Source organism: Camelus bactrianus, chromosome 8 (genome assembly GCF_048773025.1).
Source record: "Camelus bactrianus isolate YW-2024 breed Bactrian camel chromosome 8, ASM4877302v1, whole genome shotgun sequence".
Lineage (NCBI taxonomy): Eukaryota > Metazoa > Chordata > Mammalia > Artiodactyla > Camelidae > Camelus > Camelus bactrianus.
The window spans coordinates 14,730,363-14,745,775 of NC_133546.1; the positions used below are offsets into that span (position 1 = coordinate 14,730,363).

At 39.1% G+C, this 15,413-nt stretch overlaps 1 protein-coding gene and 1 pseudogene across 2 annotated transcripts in view; one reads left to right on the forward strand and one right to left on the reverse strand.

The window, feature by feature from the left end:
- Window positions 1-392: 392 nt before the first annotated feature.
- LOC123619795 (uncharacterized) lies at window positions 393-5,815 on the reverse strand (annotated as a pseudogene).
- Window positions 4,782-15,413, forward strand: part of LATS1 (large tumor suppressor kinase 1) — a 36,832-nt gene continuing 26,200 nt past the window's right edge. Inside the window, exons 1-2 of one of the 2 annotated variants that reach the window (XM_074368172.1) lie at window positions 4,782-5,050; window positions 12,438-12,595. The gene's annotated coding sequence lies outside the window, so the exon portion shown is untranslated. The remainder of the gene's footprint in view (window positions 5,051-12,437; window positions 12,596-15,413) is intronic. The other variant, XM_074368171.1, reaches the window with a different exon arrangement.

Consider the following 15,413-nt stretch of genomic DNA (forward strand, 5'->3'; position numbering starts at 1 on the left):
CTATGGAAGAGGCTAACATCCTTGCTTTGAGTGGGCCCAAAGCTGATCTCACTCCTGGAAGACCCTAGTTCCCAGGTGGCACATTTTCCATGTTCAGTGAATGGCAAACTTGTGCCTCCACTGTGATCCATATTATTTGTTGCTGAAAAGTTTAAAGGTTTCACCTTCTCAGCACCCTCTTCAGTTTCCAGCAGCGATGTATACAATTTCCCTTGATCCTTTCAGTAAATAATTGGTAGACGGAGGAAACCAGCCATATAGGCTTAGAATACTAACTTGGACTGGAAACAAGTTTTAAGTTTAAAGCTTTGCTTTGCTTTAAGTGTATTTGTAACAGTAAATGAGAGACAGTACATTTGAATAGTGTTACATTTTCAATCAGTTGATGAATTTTGCTAGATTTAATAAGAAACATAAGCTTTATATAGTATAAATAAAACCCTAATATATGAATTTGTTCATTGTCACTTACTGCCTTTATTCATGAAACTATCAAGTAGAGTTTTTTGAGGGCTGTAGGAACTCAGAGGTGGAAGATAGCTCAGAGGGCATCTCCAACCTAAATTTAATCATCACTTCCACAGCATTCCCAGCCAATTATCCAACTCTACTTGAAAATGTACCATGATCAAGTTTCCCATTTTCCAATGCAGCCTCCACATTTGGACAGCTCTGATAGAGCATTATGGCAGGGTTTTCATGTGTGAGTGGTATCCCAAACAATCCTATAAAAAAGGGTAGAATCATGTTATTGTGGGTTAATGAAATGATCATGGGAACCTACTATAAGACAGAACCAATCACCAATTTATCAAATTTGCATTATGTTGGGGTCTTTTACTATAAGATTTCACTAAATAAATGAATGTTCACGTAAACTGAAATTTGCTTTCACTTGTCTTCTTTCCTCAGGAGGCACAAAAAATTTTTCAATTTCTTTCATCATATATTCAAATATTGAAAATACAGATTGTAGCTTCTTTGGGGTAAGCTTTTAAAATCCCTTCAATTGTTCCTTGTGGGCAAGGTTCCCTTCCCCGCCTTTCTTGCCCTTCTTGGCTAAATCCTGCATACCCTTCTGGACTCCTTTGAGGTGTCATTTTCTCAAGAAAGCCTTCCCTTGGCTAAATTGCACTCTGCATCAAGAGCCCATTGTGCAGAGCATATATTGTGCTTACGGCCATTTGTGAAAGCAGGCTGTCTCCCTCTGCTGGACCACAAGCTCAAGAACAGAGCCCATGTCTGAGTGTAAACTAAACTGAACTCACAATTCATGCACTGAATCAGTGTAAACTAAACAACTCACAATTTTGTCTTCCCTTTAAAAAATACCTCATTTGCCAAAGGCCGTCATTTAAGTGTGACTTCCAAAATGAACACTTTTCCAGTGGTGTCTGCCTTGCTGATAGTATGACAGAAATCTATTCTGGTTCTGGGTACAATATTCCTCTGCAATGCTGTTTCAGCTATTCTGACATTTGTTCAGTTAGACTGATGACTAGTTGAACTTAAACCCTTAATTTTTCATACCTGATACTCCCTAAGCCATAGTTCCGTATTCTTGAGTTCATGCAGGTGGTTTTGATCCTTTGCTGTTGGTCCATACTCCTGTTTAAAAAGACGGAAATTTTATTTCACTGTAGGAAAGAACTAACAATCATGACTGAATCTTTTCTGCAGAAGCTGATCATTTTCAGAATTTCCCAACGTGTTCTCCCCACGAGGAGATAGGTTAAATGGACTGAGTGCATAGGCCCACTCCTAGAGTCTTCCCAATTATCAGTGGCACATGAAACGTTGGTATTTGGCTACTGCTGTGAAATATTTATAAACCAACCTAATTTATTGACAGTCTGCCCCATTCATTTATCTTTTTCACAAGGCTACTGTGAGAAAACTCCCATGGTATAGCTATCATCCTACCAAAATTTTGGCATAATTGAAAAGTTCCTTGTCCTTTGTGAATAACACTTCTACTTCATAGTATTGTGGAAACATCCTTCTAATAATCCATTCTGGAACTTGTCCAAGAAGCATACTAAATTCACTTGTGTATAGTTTATATCAAGCCTTCATTTAAGCTTATGGTATCAATATGGTATCTAGCTTAGACTAATTAGATGGTCTGAAGAGTAGCAGTACTCTTCTTTTACAGATAATGAAACCTGGGGAGATCCAAACTATGATAGGCGACTGTTTAAACTTTCACTGGTATTATTCTGAATGGCAATTAATGTTAAGTGGCAATATAGAATAAAATAACTAACAGCCTAGACTACAATCATCTGATCATCAAAACAGTTTCAACATTTCACTATATTAGAAGAGGGAGAAAACCACGAAGGGGGGTGGGAGTGAGAAGAGAGAAGTAGAATGACTGGACTCTAGCTGATCAGGTAAAAAAAAATTAATTAAAAATAAACTAATGTTCAATTCCAAATTGTCATGACTGGACTTTGAGGGGACAGTAGCTGAGAGACCAGCCTAGCACTGCTATCAGAAATGCATCAACTGTCAAAACAATTTTTGTACAGGCTACGGATATAAGAAGCTAAATTGTAATTAATACTAGACTGTAAAATACTAGCTGCAACAAATCAAAACACAGATCTTACCCCTGCATGGTATGAAATCAATTTAAATTTTAAAATTTCTTAGCCAAAGGTATCTCACAAACAAGGATTACCCCAGTAGCCATGAACATGCCTAGAACCCAGATTTGTTTTGTAATACTGTTCTCCAATAAAAGGAACCAGGGCTCCTTGAAGGGGCAGGAAATAAAATAGGTGGCTTGTAGCATCTTGTAGCACCAGAAAGTAATAAAGTTAAAAAAAAAAAAAAAAAGCCCACAATGATGGCAGTGTCATAGGGACACAGAAGCTAACTGGAAGAGCTCCAATAGCCAAAGCTGGAACAATTTGATCAACAAAATATAGAAAATATCCAAACTATTAAATAAATATCCATGAATCCACACTGATAAGAATAAATGTTTGAATAAAATGGACAAGAGACAAGTCTGCTCAGAACTCCAAATAATTTATGTAGATTCTCCACTCTCAAGGAGGTAGAATACCATTCTCCACTCCTAAGTGTGGTCTGCTCAATCTAGAGACTTCCCCTAAGATAGTATGAATTCGTGGGAGGGCCTGTGTTCTCAGGACCACATTGCCCTCCAGGCTTCTTCCATGTGTGCTGCCTCTGTTCCTACTGTCACCCAAGCATGAAATTTGGCCCCCTACACCCATTGATAAAAATAAAAGGAAATAAAAAATCCCTATTCAATGAAGCATTGAGGGGTTGAGTAGGCTGAAGCTGGACCAAAGATTTTCCATCACAGCAATACAAAGACCTTTAAATAGAATGGCAGATACTGCCATTCTTAGACAGCCAGCACCTCTAGTAAGCATTTCCCTGGTCTTTCACCTCCACCCCTTCGCAGAGTCTCAGCTACTTTTCATCTTGGTTGTTTCTTCTCTCCTGACCATGCCCTCTCTCCTTTCCCTGCTCTTTTCTTCCCCTACTTCACAGGAGTAAACCTCTTGGTCCTACCAGAGCAATTTAATGAGCTCCTTGAATTATCTTGGAATTTTCCCAAAGACAGTAGTTTTTGGAGATACCTGCCTTTAGGTTTAGAGAGAATTGAAGAGCTTAAATGAAGAAGTTCTGAGGGTTGGTGACAGAGGTGACAAAGTGTGGGAGGCAGTATGCTGTTCCAGATATAGAATCCTTCTGGAAAGGGCAAGCAGGACTCTGAACATACTAGATTCATATAACTCATGCAATTTTGAAGCTGAAAGATACTTTGCAGGTTACCCAGTTCTCCAGTTGAAGAAAGTAAGACCTAAGGCTATTAAGTGATTCACTTTGTTCTATCTTCTACAAACTCTGTGCTTGTGAAATACAGGTTTTCAACCAAGTGGAATGTAATCTTTTAACAGAGGTTTTCACATTTGAACTCTGGATACAGTAGCCGGCAACAAATTCAACATCGGGGGGGGGAAAGTCTTTAATTGAAAAAAAAAAAGTTATAGTTAGTGTCTAGTAGAAAAATGATGAAAGGAGATATTTGAAAAGACTAACTGCATATATTTTCTAGAGGCAGAATTGGCAAAGGCGCTCTTTACAAAGAGTGGACAGGACCTTCAAACATCATACACCCAATGACCCCACCCCCAACTTCCAATTCAATTAAACAAGAAATAAAGCCTTTTCCCTCAGTCACCGTTATTCCAATTATGGCAATAATGACTTCCTCTTCTTCAGATTCAGTTGACAGATTAAAAATCTCAACTCTCTGGTCGGTTCTGGTTCGAGAATGTATTCATCTGGCTGATTCATAAAATACTTAAACTCACAGATTTACGTGGGAAAAGCAAAAATCAATTTATTTCAAAGCCACCAGAAATCTCGAATCCCGATGTCCACATCGAGGTGTCAGAGAGCAACACACTACTGTTTCCTTTTGAGAAATAAACTCCAGATGCTCATCTTTTATTCTCTATTAGTCCATAGAAACAGCTCAATTGAAAAAAGAGAGACATCGAAATAAATGAGTGGGCTTGGGAGAGGGAGAGCCTGACACCACCAGCCGGGGCGTCACCTGGGCAGCGCAAGGCGGGGACGACGCGGGGCGACGCGGGGCGACGCTCGCGGACACGCAGAGGAGCGGGCGACTACGGGGAGCCGGAGGCCACAGGCGGCGCGCTCGCTCCCCGTCGCCGGGCGGGCAGAAGCCCCCAGTCCTCGGCCCCCGCGCAAGCGACGCCGGGAAATGCCCACATCCGGGAAACCTGCAGCGGAGTGCGGCGGCGGCGACACCGAGTGGAAGGCAAAATGGCGGCGGCGGCGGCGGTGGCCTGGTGCTAAGGAGAGAACCAGGTCCCCGCGACCCCCGCGACGGGCCGCGCTGGCCCGCGGCAACCCCCCAGCGTTTCTGCCCGCCCTGCCCCACCGGGGATACTTGGGGTCCCTGGGACGGGCTGCAGCCTCCTCGGCGCCTGCCCTCCGGCCCGTGGCCGCTGTCCAGGAGCCCCGCTCTCCCCTGCAGGTAGGTCCGAGGCTGGCGTAGCGGGTGGGGCGCACTCTCTCCTCCCGAGCCCGAGTTGGCCGGGCGGTGGCCGCCGGGGCCCACGCCCATCCCCGCTGGCGGGGGTCCAGGGGCTGCTGCATACGGGCGGGCCGGTCCGGTCCGGTGCGGGCCCAACTTGGCTGGTTGCATCGACCTGAGCGGAGCCCTGCCCTGGGGAAGCGAGGGTTGGCCGCGCCCGGGGCTGGAGGAAGAGCCCCAGGCTTTGCGGCCTTGGAAGTTCAGGTTAGGTTGGGAAGAGCCTGGAGGCCTTGAGCGGACTGTCTCCCTCACACCTTCACCCTTATCCCCAACACGCACGGGTCATCGGTGTCTAGGAGGGAGGGAAGGCGAAAGGTGGTTTTGAAGGAAACTTGCAGTGAAAGAGCCACAGTTCTTTGCATCCCAGAGGAACCCGATCTTAGATAAACCTTAAAGAAATACTGGGAATTTCTGTTTACAGTTCACTGTAAGTAGGTTACTGTTCGTAGTTGGAAGGGGTAGGAGAAATGGAGGGGCCTTTTTGGAGTAGAAGTGTGTGTAAAAATATAGAGAAGGAAGGAAATTAAAGGAACATTGTTTATTGTAACTTCAAGAAGCGTTTGTATCACAAAGAATAACTTTCAGGTGACTTGATTTAACCCCATTCTTTCCAGTTGAAAGTTATTTTCTTCTCCAATTGTAAGTTCTTTTCTAAGGGAATAAAATTTTATGTCTGTCGACCCATATGTTAGTGTAACTCAAAATATTATATCTTCGTATAGAAGTTATTCATAAATCTAGTGAGAAATAAGTATAATCTCACACACAAATAATGTATGGAAATGGATTTGAATCATGAAGCTTGTCAGGCCTTTATGGATTATATGTTGAGGCTTAAGAATTTTTTTACCAAATATCCTCCATCTGGAGGAAAAAGATAGGACATTATAATTGGAATGAATGTTCTGTCCAAAGTTATATACACTTGTGATTTAATTAAGGTGATTACTTTAGTAAGTTGGCAGACAGGTAAAATGGGCTAGTTGATTCCCTAAGGCAGTGGAGGAATTTGATTTTAACAGTAAAAGTAGCAGCATTGTGCTCTGATCGGCTGCTACTGCAAGGAACTAGATCATGATACACGCTTGGGGAGGCCCAGTTTTTTCTTTGCCTGAATATGTACTGAATATATCACTTGCCACTCTCCAAAAGCAAATAATAAAATACTTCTGCTACGTATTTTTGGTATGCTATGTGGATTTCCTTCTATAGGTTGAATTTTTGTTTTTAATCCTCCTCCTCATTACTCTACACAAATGTAGTCTTGGAATAGTTCCAACTCTGGTGATTCAGTTTTCATTCTAGATGTTGTATTTAGATTAGTGGGGGATTTTTGTAGACCACAAACGTTACTTAGTCATTGGAGAACATTTTTATCAAGTAGAAATGGCCATCATTTTTCAGCATGAAGATAAAATATAGTGATTGTTTTCACTTTTGGTAAGTTAATTCTTAGAAAGTGAATTGGAGAAAATGTAATCAGTATGCAGAGATTCTTGAATGTTGCTGTATGAACAACTAAGAATATGCTGCTGAGACAGCTATTCTCATGACTGATTTAGTCAGAGCATTGAGACAGGCTATCTTTCTTATAAACCTGATTCAAACGGTAACAGTTTGAAATCTTCTTATATAATGGGATCTGTTCTCCTAAGTTGGACAAGGTATCAGCAATATTTGTTTGGACTTACTAACATTCTTGCATTTGATGAAGGTGTGAACTTTCTAAGAAATGAAGGTTTTGTCTGTTCAGTCTAACCAATTTAAGTATCCCTTCAAAGAATGTGAGTGAGTCACCATCCCTTAGTTAGAAAAACTAAATATGTAGGTATGGTAAAAAGAGCCCTAGGCTGGCTCAGGATGTGTAGAGTCCATTCCTAGCATGATCTCCAGCTGGCTATATGGTCTTAGGGGGGCCACTTTACCTCTCTGGATCCATTCCCTCATCTGACTATATATATATCTCCAAGACACCCTTGCTCTGTCAGTCTGTGATCTAGTAGGAAAAATGAGACAAGTGCAAGAATAGGGCAGAAACAAGTTTTATTTGACCGTGCAAAGTGCATTTGGAATTCAGAGGAAGATAACAACTGGCAGTTCGATGAAAGCTTCATGATGAAGCATTTGAATGGCACCTTAAAGGTTGGATATAATTTCTACAAGGAGAAATATGGCAGGGGTTCTCCCAAGAAGAGTAACAGGAAAAGAAAGAACATGAAAGTAGAGAAGCACAAGGTATGTTGGCTGAGAGCAAGTATATACAGTGTATGTTACATGGGGGAGAATCTAGGTAAGATAGTGGAAAGAGTGAGAGGATAATAACATATTTATTGAGCCAGGCACTTATTCTAAACATATGACATGTATTAAACCTATTTAATGCTTAAAATAACCATATTAAATAGGACCATTATTGCCCACATCTGAAGATGAAGGAACTGAAGTACAGCTTGCTGAGATTACAAAGCTGGTTACTGGTAGAACTGGGATTTGTTCCCTGCTGTTTGACTCCAGATCTCTGCCTTTAATTGCTAAGTTAAAGTAGGGTAGGTAGGGAGGTAACATGATCAAAACTATGTATTAGTTGTCTGGCACCATGTAACATGGATTAAAAAGGTAAGCTTTTTAGCATTGAAGACTTCTTTCTAAAATTCTCTTTATTTATTGAGTTTTCACATATCATATCAGCAAAGATTACTAAAATTTGTTAATGCCAGTGTCAACCAGACCTTGTTGGAGGGATTGTAAATTAGTCCACCTTTCTGGAAGGCCACCTTACAGTAAGTATCAAAATTTTAAATATGTGTTCTCTCTGACCCAGCAGTTCCACTTCTGGGAATTTATCTTAAGGGAAATGCTCAACATTGTGTGCACAAGAATTTTTATCATCACATTTTTTATTAACTAATTTTGATATGTACAAGGAATATGTATATACACGTAAGCTGTGAAGTGTAACAAAATGAACTCACCACTGATCCTCAGAACTAGAATGTTAAACCAGTACAATTGAAGTTATCAGTGTTTGAACGTTATTTATAAGAGAAAAAAATTGGAACTAACCTAAAGGCCCACCAGTAGGGGATAGATAAGTTATGACACATCCACATGATGTAATTCAATATACAGTTACTTTAAAAGATGAGGTTGAACTGTCTTATTTCCTCAGTTCCAAGACACTGTTAAGTCTGTAACAAGCAATCTATTTAGTAACGATTTTTCAGGGGAAGAAAATAAATTTATAGGGGGAAAGGTGTATCTCAGGGTAGAGTGCATGCTTAGCACGCACAAGGTCCTGGGTTCAATCCCCAGTACCTTCCTTAAAAGGTATATAAGTAAACTACCTCCCCCTGCCAAAAAAAAACCAGACACACAAACACGCAGAGAAGGAGAAGAATGGGAAAGAGCAATTGCTAATAAAATAGTTTAAAAATCTCCATAGGCAGATCTTGTGAAAGCAACCAGCCTTGGAGGAAGGGGAGATTCCTTGATAGCGCTTTGATTCAGTTATCTGGAGTGGGGAACTCCTCCCTCCATTGTTCTCTGTAACTGTTGGCCATTGTTCTCCAAGAACCTTCTGGGAATTCTTCTTCCATTATCATCCTTGGCCACATGAAATGTGAACTTTTGGGGAATATTCCCTCTTTGGAAGGTGCAAATCTTTCTTGACTAAATTACTGCTCATAGAAATTGAGAGCCCAAGAGCTTTAGATTTTGAATAGTTAAAGGCTTTTTTTTAGTTTGAACTTGAGTAGTTTTTTTTAAAAAGTTTTTAACAAAACAATTTCCTCAAAGTTAGTTAAGTCTCTGGTATGTTTAGGTCCAGTCAGTTGTGTTTCAGTAACTATAACCAAAGTTCACATGTGTTAGTAACCTCATCCAAAGACTTGAGAACTCTCACTTCTCTTCTCACTTGGTTATTTGAGGGAAGGCCGTACCGTTAATGTTGTTTTTTAAAACACTGAGGTACTTGAGTCTGCTAAGAGATTTCGGTGGACATCTGTGCTCAGAGTCTTTGAATCCTACCCCTTTGTGTTGGGGTCTAAAAGCAAGCTACTTTTCCAATTCCTCAAGACTAAGTTTCTGAACTCTTTCTACTCCTCTCTATTTCTGCTGGCAAATAAGCTGCTTTCTTGACCTTATCATTTATTTATAATGCTTTGCCAAATAGCCAACAGAAGCCAACATACACTTCTAAGATTCTCTTTTCCAAACTCTCTTCATAGAATGACAAGTTCAGTAGGTTCCTTGTTACCTTATAAGTTACAACAGGCAAACCATTTTATCAAATATTTTGCCACTATGAAACATATTTCCAGCCTCCATTCTCAGTTTCCTTGAAGCCCTCAGACTGACCACTTAGCCAATACCATATTAGGTTTATATTATAGCAGCACCTCACTTCTAGGTACCAATTTCTGTATTAGAATAATGAGAGACTAAATATACAAGTAGACAATGGCCAGATCATATATGAAAATACAGCTCTGATTCACAGCCTTAGTAGCAATAGCAGTAATTGCAAGCTTCCCTCAGGACCAACCAGAGAAAACCAAATATGCTACCCAAAACAATCACATAGGATGCCCCATTTCTAGTTAGCTGGCCTCCAGCTTCCTTGTGGCAGCAATCTACAGAGCACACCTGAAGTCTTCCCTTTTTTTAGTATAAAACTTCCATTCTGCTACCTGCCTTTGAGTCTCTTCCATACGTGAGTGATAGTGGGTAACTCCCTTGCTATAGCAAGCTCTGAATAAATAGATTCTACTTTTATTGGACAGTCTTTGTTTATTGCCACAATGATATTAGGCTGTTTTGTGGTAACAAATTAGAAAATATTAATGGCTTAACACAATAGAGATTCCTGTCTTGCTAATACAAAGTCCATTGGGGGTCAGTAGTAAGCCATCAGTGGCTTAGGGACCCACATTCCCTCTATAATGTGAAGCTACCATCTCAGAATGTGACCTGGATGTCATTGAAGAAGGAATAAGACATAACTGACACACATTATAGATCTCTACTCAAAGGGCTTTGGGAAATATGGGAGATAAAGGGTAGTATGTGAATATGGTCCCTGCCACAAGGTTAATCAATAGTGACTGGATAAAGACATACCACATTTCTTCCATGTCATCATTTCTGAAATCAGATGATGCCAATCATCTTACAACTGAAATGAGTATTTAAATATAATGTTTATTTCCCTTGAAAAGCTAATGTTGAAATGATATTGTTACATGGAATCAATAGTTTCTTTATAGAAATCCTTTGTGTTTTACTGTACTTCGTATTTGAAAAAGAATAATTTGTAGCAGAACCATTCCAAGATCCACCATAGTCATTTCCTTTTCTTTATTTTCTAACTTTCTGTTTTGGAAAATTCAGCATACATAAAAGTAAAGGGAATAGTACGGTGAACTCGCAGGTACCCATCACCCAGCTACAACAATCATCAGTTTATCACTACTTTTGTCTCATCTGTATTTCCATCCACTTCACCACGAAACCGGATTATTTTGAAATAAATTCCAGGCATCATATTTTATTTGCAAGTATTTCAACATGTACATGAAAGAGATAAGCATAAATAAATTATTCATTTATTTGAACCTGAAACACACTATCACACATATCCAAGAAGTAATTTCTGTGACCATTGTGCACTCGCTTGAATGTTAGGAGTGTTAGTAATTGCATTATCAAAGTACAGAGTTATGGAATATAGGACTAGAATGAATCTCTCTGGTCCAGCATTTTCTAAAGTATATTATGTAGAGAATGAATCTCATAAGATGCTCTGGAGAAAAATAGTTCTTTGGTCAGATGAGTTTGGGCAACATTACATTCTCTTCTTGTAAATTCACATAATTATGTAAGAGGATGGCATATTTTGTGTGTTTTGACCCCATCTTGATTAAGTCATATATGCTAGAATATGCAGTATTAATAATGATTGCATTCGTTTCCTGTGACTTATGTAACAAATTACTACAACCTTGAAGGCTTAAAACAGTATAAATAAAATTTATTCTCTTACAGTTCTGAAAGCTAGAATTCCAAACAGTATCACTGGCCCAAAATCAAGTTGTCAGCAAGGCCACTCTACCATAGGAGGTTCTAGGAGAAAAGCAGTTCTTTGCTATTTCTAGCTTCTCTTAGCTGCCAGCATTCCTTGGCTTCTGACCACACCCTCCAGTCTCTGCCTCCATGGTCACATTGCTTCCTCCTCTGTATATCAGATCTCCCCCACCTCTCACGCATGTACGGCTCACTGAGATAATCCATGATAATCTCCACATCTCAAGATCCTTAATTTAATGATATCTGCAAAGTCCCCTTTTCTAAATAAGATAACATTTTACAGATTCCAGGGATGAAGAAGTAGTTATCTTTTGGGATGTTATTATCCAGCTACTACAGTGATTCTCTGTTGAGGAAGGGAATTATGAGGGACTTCTGCTTTACATAATTATATAATATTTGAATTGTTCAATAAGGTGCATCTTTTTATAATTAGGGGAAAAACCAAGATTATATTTTCCTAAGAGTAAAAAGAAAGTCGAGGTGGAGGTTATAGCTCAGTGGTAGAGGGCCTGCTTAGCATGCACAAGGTCCTGGGTTCATTCACCAGTACCTCCATTAATAAATAAACAAATAAACCTAATTTCTCCCCCCTTTCCCCACCTCCCCTCCAAAAAAGTAAAAAAAGGAATAAGTCACCTGTATTTATTAGTTTAACAGATATTTTTGCACTGTCTACTGTTTACCAATTTGTGTGTTGGGAGGATGGAAACATGCTATATCTTGACAGAGAGAAGCAACACTATGCTTATTTTGTTTTTTTCCTCTCTGTCAAGGAGAATGATCTTGGAAATAGTAAAGTAATGATAAAGTGATGGCTAACTTGGAGTTGAAATCTAAAATAAGTGATATATTAAAGGAATACCTAGATGCTATAAATGAAAGGCAGCCCAGGTGCTAAGTGAACTGACATGTGAAAGTGCACAACCACTGTTGTTAATCCTCGATCATGGGGAAATGATAAGTTCTAGAACTGGAAATGGAAAATATCTTCCCTTTTGGAAAGGGCAAGGAGGTAGATTCTGCAGTTTTAGACTGGTGAGCTAAATGTTAATTGTAGAAAAACTCATTAGTAAGCTATTAAATTAATATTCTGGGAAGGCTTATCATTCGAGACCAGCTTTCTTCATGAAAGCACAAGATGTATCAGTCCTAATTTCATATATGAAGTAATTATCATTAGACTGGGTTATGTTGTAGACAGACATAACAATGACAAAGTTCATTATTTTTGTTTTTACAGAATGAAGAAACTTGGGCTGCTTATCAAGTAGAATTTGATTGATTCATAACTAATTTAGCAATTATACCACAAAGTAGAGGTGATGTCATCAGGAAACTGTGCCTCTAGTGGTCTGCTTCAGGGTTTCATCCTGTCTCAAGCTTTCTGCAAATTTTCATGTATGCGTATATATGTAATTAATATCCATAAATATAATTTTTTTAAATAAAAAGGGTTTCTTTTTAATAGCTGTAAGATACAGTTTATACACCATAAGGTTTACTCATTTAAAGTACACAATTCAGTGATTCTGTAGTATGTTTACAGAGCTGTACAGCCATCACCATAATCTAATTTTAGGATAGAAAATGGCTTTATTTTATACATAGTGTTTTGAAATTTGCCCTTTTTGCTTAAGAATATTAAAGAATATTATGAGTATCTGTTCATGAACTGCATCAGAAGATCTGCTTCATCACATATAGAGGTACTATAAATTCCTCAATTACCAATGAACATCTAGGTTGATGTCATCTTTTGCTGTTATAGGTGGTATTGCAAGGGGCAGTCTACATTTTTAAACAATTGTGTGTATATTCCTTTAGTTGTATTGGGTTGTTCTTCTTAATCCTTGTTCAAGCCGTAAGGTAAACCTTCTTACTCTAACTTTTTTTGCCTCAGGAGGCAATTTTTGAGAGAATTAAATGCCCAAGTCCACATTGCTAATAATTAACAGAACAAGGACTTGAATATTTTTGTTTGCTTTTTCATTACAAATGCTGTGCTTTTCTGGCAAAGCAGGATTTTGACAAACCAGAGTGTATCCAGAAGAGGATGATGAATTAAAGAACAGTTAAAGGAACTGGGATATTTAGGAGACATGTTTATTTCATTTGGTCAACATATATTTATTGAGCACTCAGTATGCGCCAGGCTCTGATATAAATGGTAGACAGACAGTGGTTATGAGACAAATAATGTCCTCCACTCTTACAGAGTTTTTATTTCAGTGAGGGGAGGTTGACAACAAGTAAACAAATAAGATAACTTTAGATAATGATAAGTATTGAGAAAATAAAATGGGATAATTGGGTAACCAGGGAAAGGGTCTTTGAGGAGGTAACACAGGTTTACTATCTCTGCTTTGTAGATGAGGAAAGTGAGGTTCAGAGAGTTTGGGTGAAATAGTTTGTAACTGGAACCATGGGGATATGAAACATTGCTAATTATCACCTACTGAGAGCCTATTTCTATTCTCATTAAGTGTAATCACCACTCATGTTACATGATGGTTGCATAAGAATGCGGATAAAGTTGTTTAGCACCAGCTGTAACAGGCTCTAAATATGCACGGAGATTTCATGGTGCTCCACATAAAACACATCTAGAAATTGTTGCAAATGGAATGGCTTTCTTGAGTTAGTGATTTCCCTCTCAGTGGGGACGTTTAAGTGGACTTTAGGTGATTGTTCCACCAGTGCATTGTAGACGCCATTCATGCATGAAATGAGGAATAAGACAAGTCCTTAGAGGTCCTTTCCTCATCCTACTGTCTTACTGTCTCTAGAGTCCCAGTCCACAGTTTGAGAAATAAACCTAAGCATCTGGTTTTGAAGCATAAAGGTGTCTTCTAGACTAGCGGTTTAAAAACCGTTTTAAAGCAGCAGTGCCCTTCCTTTTAAAGCAATCTTATACTTGAAGTCTAATTTGTAAAACCTAAAATTGGAGCCACCAGGTGAAGTTGATAATAAGAGGTTGCCCATTGTATTGTTCACTAGAAATCCCTTGCATTTGTATATACCATTGACCCTTGAACAACACGAGTTTGAACTGCACAGCTCCACTCCTACGTGGATTTTTTCAGTAGTAAACACTGCTGCACTACACAATCCACGGATGCAGAACTGTAGGTACAGAGGACGGATTATAAGTTACACCCAAATTTTCCACTGTGTGGAAGGCTGGCACCCCAAGCCCCTGTGTTGTTCAAGGGTCAGCTGCACTTTATGTGCTTACTAAAGCACTCTTAAAATTATTTTTTATCATCATAACCAGTACTTGAGGTAATTCTGTAGATTAGGAAATAGGGACATGTAATCCTTCATGGAGCCATAACTATAACCTAGGTCTCTTAACTCCTAAATCAGTGAGATTTCTCCCCCTGATACAGTAGTCTTCCCTTATCTGTGGTTTCACTTTCTAAGACTTCACTTACCTACAGTCACCTGTGGTCTGAAAGTATTAAATGGAAAATTCCAGAAATAATTCATAAGCTTTAAATTGTGCACTGTTCTGAGTAGCATGAACGTAATCTCACGCCATCTGGCTTCATCCTACCCAGGAAGTAAGTCATCCCTTTGTCCAGTGTATCCCACTCATAAGTCACTCAGTAGCCACCTGGGTTATCAGATTGATTGTCATCATATGCAGTGCTTGTGTTCAAGCAACTCATGTTTTCCTTATAATGGCTCCAAAGCACAAGAATAGTGATGCTGGCAATTTAGATATATGCCAAAGAGAAGTTGTGAAGTGCTTCCTTAAAGTGGAGGGGTGAAAGTTCTCAATAAGGAAAAAAAATGATGTGCTGACAAATCTGTAAGTGAAATTGTGTAGAAAGAAAGAGAAATTCGTGCTAGTTTTACTGTCAAACCTCAAACTATAAAAGTTATGGCCACAGTATATACATGCTTAGTTAAGATGGAAACGGCATTACATTTATACAGTAAGGTATTTAGAGAGACAGAAACTACATTTGCATAACTTTTATTACAGTATATTTGTTCTATTTTATTATTAGTTGTTAATCTTTTACTGTGCCTAATTAATAAATTAAACTTTATCATAGGTATGTACGTATAGGAAAAAACAGTACAGTTGACCCTTGAGCAACACAGGAGTTGGGGTGCCAACCCTCCAAGCTGTTGAAAATTTGCGTGTAACTTTACATTCAGCTCTTCATATCCACAGTTCTGCATCCTCATATTCAGCCAGCCTCAG